Source organism: Zonotrichia albicollis, chromosome 13 (genome assembly GCF_047830755.1).
Source record: "Zonotrichia albicollis isolate bZonAlb1 chromosome 13, bZonAlb1.hap1, whole genome shotgun sequence".
Classification (NCBI taxonomy): Eukaryota; Metazoa; Chordata; class Aves; order Passeriformes; family Passerellidae; genus Zonotrichia; species Zonotrichia albicollis.
Genome location: NC_133831.1, coordinates 14,580,097 through 14,586,096, shown reverse-complemented (window position 1 = coordinate 14,586,096; position 6,000 = coordinate 14,580,097). Strand labels below are relative to the sequence as shown.

The following is a 6,000-nucleotide window of genomic DNA, read 5'->3' as shown; positions in this document are numbered from 1 at the left end:
TTAAAATCATACAAAAAGGGGATATTTATTGAGAAGAAAGCCTGACCCTCAACAAAGCACTGCTGTTGGAGATGATAAGAGGAAATCACATGATATATTTCACACTAGGACCTAGGAGAAAATGCTTCCAATCAAATGCACTTTCTGGATGAAGGAGAACACGCAGAGCAAAGACTCACAGAGAACCTGTGACAACAGGGTACAATTACAGTTACAACTGATCCAAACGCTGCTCTCCAAAAGCAAATGGTTTTTTAGAATTTCTTTGGGACCTCTGTGGCAATTTAAGGTGGCTTCTTTAATGGAGGAACTCTTGCAACAATGGGAAAAACTCTGTGCCATAAAATTGAAAAACGTTTACTTCTCCTCTCCCATACAGCACACAAGCATTTTGATTACCACTCCACACTAAAAGGATGTTTCAATTTAAAGCTCTTCAAGGGGCTGCCAGAAATGCTCCTCTCAATGATAAGTCCATTTTACAAGACAAGTGGGAGAGCATTGCCTTCCTAAGGGCCAGGAAAGTGTATTACTGTGTTATTTACAGCCAAGTGACAAAACAAAGAGAAATGTAGAAGATATCAAAGAGAATCCAAGACTAGAAGCATTAATAGCCTGAAAAAACACACAATGCTTTGGGTATTTTCTCTCCCCCATCCCATTGGTCTTCATAGACTCTGAAGTTTAAAAGTGATGGAAAACCTGAGGGAAGGCTCAAAGCTGTGGTCAGCAGGTTAACCAGGTGGTGACTTGGTTCTACAGGTTGAACAATCCTACCTCATAAATAGGAAAAACTGTTTGAGGATGCCCATGGCAGCCCTGGCTGCAAAGATCACACAGTGGAGTTTCAGATCCTGAAAGAAATAAGCAGAAAAAACCCAGCTGAATTAAAGCTCTGAACTTCAGCAAAAGAGATTTTACCCTGCTCAGAGACCTCCAGGAAACATCACAATATGAGAATGTCCTAAAGTGCAAAGAGGGGCAGGAAAGAGGCAGGGGAAAGCATTTCAATCAAGGAAGGTCAAACCACAGAGTGCTTTAGCAAATACCATGGACATTTCCAAGCCTGCCCAGAGAGTTTTTCTATGCGCTGGGAGACCATTCCCTACCCCTCTGAACCATTCCAGCAGCCACATGAGCTGCCCAATGCACAGACCCTGAGCAATCTGCTTGGAAAAGCATCACTGCACATGAGGACAAGAGCAGGTCATGGACAGAGATCTTCTAAAATAAATCATTTTAATCAAACCCAAGCTATTTTGGAAAATAAAAACAACAAAGCCCAGGATTATTTAGGTCCTCTGTAATAAGATCACATGTGCATGAATGAGTATTGTTTTAATGTTTCTTGTGCTGCATGTACACTATGATAAACACAAAGTACAGATATACTGCATTTGAGTGAGGATATAAACAAACAGTAATCTGTTAATAAAAACACATTTCTTGGTACAAAAATTTAAATAAGAGCGCACTTTATCAAAAAATATTTTCCTTTGACAAATATCCTGTGCAATGATTACTATTGCATTTCTAACAATCTGCCACTGGCAGATTACAAGCCTAATACTGTATAAAAAGAAAAAAAATCCTATTTCACTAATATTTTTTTAAACACTGGTTTCCTATCCCTGGAGGTATTTAAAAGCCATAGGAGATGTGGCACTCAGGGACATGGTTTTGTGGTGAGTCAAGCAGTGCTGGCTTAATTGTTGGACTCAATCTTAAAGGTCTTTTCCTACCTGAAAGATTCCATAATGCTGTAATTCTATGATTATGGCTCCCTCATTCAAAAATGCCTCTAGATTATTCCAACGTCTTCACTGCAAATTGGATCAGACTCAAAGGTCAAGAATGGTACCAGAAGAGTGACTAAACCCCAGCACAAGTGATGAAAAAACCTTAATAATTTAGTCCCTGCAAGTGCATTTACCTCCCTTTCTCCAGGCCTTGTGGTGGCTGAACTCCTTTAAAGGCTGAGGAGAGGCAGAATTTAGCTGCAAACAGAACAAACAATTGTCTGAGGTGTCTGGTGAGTATTCACGAAACCAACACCAAATATTTTCCTACAGGAAATTTGTGTCAGTCCATCAGGAGCTGAAGTTGGATAGGGTTTGTTTTCCCCTGTTTTGCTGCCCCCTGAGTGCCAATTGCCAGCCAGGTGAGGCCCCTGTCCCCTGTCACAGGTGCCATCGACCCTCACATAAATCACAAACCCTCCTTCTCAGGGGGCCCTGGCTCTGGAACACAGACAAGCAGCTGACAGCTGCCAATTATTTCATCTTTTGTGCCCATTTCCCTCTGGGACACACACAGTGTCCATGCTGGGGGTGAGTAAGCTGCAAATGTCTTCATCCTTCTGATGCATATTCTGCCCAAGGAATTTAATTACAGGGAGGAATGGGTTACACTTTCAAGTAGCACTACACAAGAGAGACAAGAAATAAAAATAGATGGCAATGGTGGCAACAGAAAGAAAGACATGATACATACCTTTTGTTTAAAAATTGCAAAGGTTTATCATGGCAAATAACCATCTGTTTTTGTAAAGGAACCAGAAGAACCAACCAAGAATCAACTACTTGCAAAAAGTGCAAGGAATTCTTGCACCAGGTCAAGGATGGCATCAGCTTCAGAGCAATGAGCAGAATGCTTAGGAAAGGAGCTGAGGCCAAGAGAGAAAACTGTGACCTCAGTCAAACATGGCATGTAAGCGTTAGTCGAGTTTTAACAAACTCTACAACCCTGGTGCTGTAAAAATATGTAAAAATGGACAAAGGGCACGTTTTAGATGACCACAGTGACATTATTCATTTCTTTAAAAATGCTTTGGATAGAGATATGTGCAAGCAGAGCACAGATCTCAGACTATATGGAAATTTTTTTGAAGTATGAGCTTATGTTTTAGAAACCCTGACAATTATAACTCTGTTAATCAAGATCTGCTTATTTTATCATGTTAGCTTGTAACAGTAATAGCAGTATTAAAAAAAAGAAAAACAGAAAAGAAAAAGGAAGTTACTGGCAAGTCCTATCAAAATCATCACAAGCTCTATGTTAAATCTTAGCATACCTGTTTTCCAAGCTGTTGACAAAGTTCACAAGAAGGGTTTTGGGAGCACAAAGTGCAGATTTCTATTGAAAAGATCCATCTCAGCCATCAGGGGAAAGTATCATAACCTAGTATCAAAGAAATGAAGGCAGAGTTGGATTTTAAAGGAAAAGCCCTTTGCTCAAGTTTCATGTTCACAATTGCGTTCAGTTACAAGTACCCATTTACTCAGTTGGTTACAAAGTTACAGATTCTCTCCAGGAAAAAAAAAAGCTAAATTAATTAACTCCAGCCATTTAATTATTTAATTATTTAATAATCAATAACTAATAATTAATAATAATTAATTAGTTAGTTATTTAATTATTTAATTAACTCTAATATGCTTCTTCATAGGACTTATCTTTTGAAGTAAGAAGTTCCAAAAATGTAGAGAAAATTTCAAGAGAAACAGGTGGGACAAAATGGAACTCCGCTAGATCACCCACTAACACAATGTGTGGATTTTGGTCATTTCATATCTCAAGGAGAGTTTCAGGCACTTGCTTAGAGGAAATGTGCATTTAGGCATTCTTCAGAACCAGGACCTATGCTGGCTTTGCTCTGGGATTTATGGAATAGTTTGGGTTGGAAGAGACATTAAAGATCATCTTGTTCAGCCCCTGCCATGGGCAGGGACACTTTCCACCATCCTAGGCTGCTCCAAGCTCCATCCAACCTTGGGCATCTCCAGGGATGGGTCACACTGAGCTCACCCCAAAACCCCAGCTGTGCCAGCCTTTCCTCCCAGCAGAGCTGCTCCATCCCTCTGCTCACCCTGGAGCCTCCTCTGGGCTCATTCAGAGCTCACCCATTTTAGAAAAGCACAACAGCAAAAGCATCTCCCCCTGAATCCATCAAAGAGCTCCTCTTGTAGAGCTTTTGCAGGGGTTGTGCATGTGAAGTGCAGCATGTACAGCACTGCTGATAAGTGTTGGCACAGCAGGCAGCCCATAATCAGCCAGAGAGACAGTAAAGCATTGCAGCAATTCAGCACAGAGACAAAGAATTCTGGCCATAAAGTCATCTGTCTACACAAATCTAGGAAAAGCAGGAAAAATGACATCTTCACTGAGGCAAATAATGTTCCAAACATACCAAGGCATGTAAATCATTGCAGGAGAGCACATGTTCATCTTCATGAGCAGACTGGGTGCTGACAGGTAGATCATTCACTGCACTGGCAGGCTTGGTAGAACTTCTATTTTCTCTGACTTGACTTCCCAGCACTCTGCTTCCTTCATACATTTCAGTTGGAGGGAATAAAATAATCCAGCACCAATAACTGTTGCCACAGAGATTATTCTGGAATTACATACTCAACATACTTTTTCTTTTTTCTCACATTAAGCAGACTAAAACTTGAAGGAAGAGCTTTTCATATCCTGACCAACTTGGGGATAAATGTCAATTAAGTCCACAGCAGTTCATACTAAAGGAAAAGTCTTTCAGAAATGGATACTGAACCAAAACAACAGAGTTCAGAAAAGAGATCTTCATCTCACTGTGGCCAGTTCTCTGAAAAATATAAAAATGTAACCCATACAATTATTACATTATATTCAGGAATTCTCCTTGATTTAAATTCATGGAAGAATGACATCTCATACTGAAGCCAGTCTGCTCGCAGAGCTCAGAGAAGGGGAATAAGAAGATTAGAGAAGACAACACCATAGAAGGACTGGCTAGAACAGTGTGAGAACAAGGCATCAGAATACTACAGAGATTTATAAAATCTTGAGAAATAGTGAGGAAAATAAATGTGGGGCAATACATTTTCTCACAGTACAAGAACTGGGAAACCATCAATGAAAGTATTAGGTAGCATATTAAAAGTCCAAAAAGGAAAGTAATGCTTAAACTTCTAACACAATCCATAGTTACATTGTGAAATTCATTCCCACAAGATGTGGTGGAACACAAGAATAATTTTTAAAAGTCTGAGCTATAATTCCTGGAAGATTCTTCACAAGTCACAATCAAATGCAATGAAGGCTCTTCAAGGCATTTCCAGCTCAATAAATCTGCTCCATTGTTGGCCAAGAGCTCAAATAATAAAGAGGGAAGGGTCACTCTGCTCCTCTGACATTTCCAATCCTTTTTCCTGGCAACACTTAGTGAAAACTCTGCAGCTTCAGGTATTAGGAATAAGATACAGTGTATGACAACTCTCAAATTCCTATTATCTCCTTAGGAATCCTGAAGGAAATCACAATCAGAGTGCACTTTATTAAAGGGCTCTTCCTTGCATAGGTGACATTAGGCTGCATCATGCATAACAATATTAGTTTCTAACAAGAGCACACAAATATGACTAATTGATAAGATACAGACATTGTTATTAAGTCCTTTCTCAAACCAGCACCAAAGTTTCACTAAAGTCACAGAAAACTAAAGTTCTCCAAATCCTGCTCAAACCATGAGCTATGTATTTTGTATTCTGGACAATATAATTGTTTGTATTGATTCTTGATTCATTCTCTAATTGGTATCACTAGGATTTTGTGTTTTATCCCAGTTCTTACATTTTATGTAACCTATTTTACCTGTTAATTGAAAACCAGAAATGTGTTCCTCAGGAGCTGGATGCCATTTTTTTTCCTACTTGCCATGCTAATCTTAATAATGGCTTTACCAAAAATAATAGATGGCTAGTTTGAGTTAAAATTTTATTAATTACTACTAATGCCACATGTTCTGAGTATTTCCTAACTATGTATAAAACTGATCCTTTAAAGATTAAAACTCTATTTTCCATACATTTCTATCAAGGCTTTTAACAGAGCTCTGCACTGGTATTTTAATGTTCACTTACTTTGAAAACAAAGTGTTTTCATCCTGCAGATATCTCATTATTTGTCAATCTTGACAATTTCTTTGTTCTGCTCTCTCATAAACCACTTTCCTTG

General features: G+C 39.0%; 1 long non-coding RNA gene across 1 annotated transcript in view; it reads right to left on the bottom strand.

Annotated features, from left to right (window-relative positions):
- Positions 1 to 805: 805 nt before the first annotated feature.
- Positions 806 to 6,000, bottom strand: part of LOC141730740 (uncharacterized) — a 28,277-nt gene continuing 23,082 nt past the window's right edge. Inside the window, exons 2-3 of the long non-coding RNA XR_012582372.1 lie at positions 3,074 to 3,180; positions 806 to 854 (exon numbers count right to left, since the gene is read on the bottom strand). This is a non-coding gene — a long non-coding RNA (uncharacterized LOC141730740). The remainder of the gene's footprint in view (positions 855 to 3,073; positions 3,181 to 6,000) is intronic.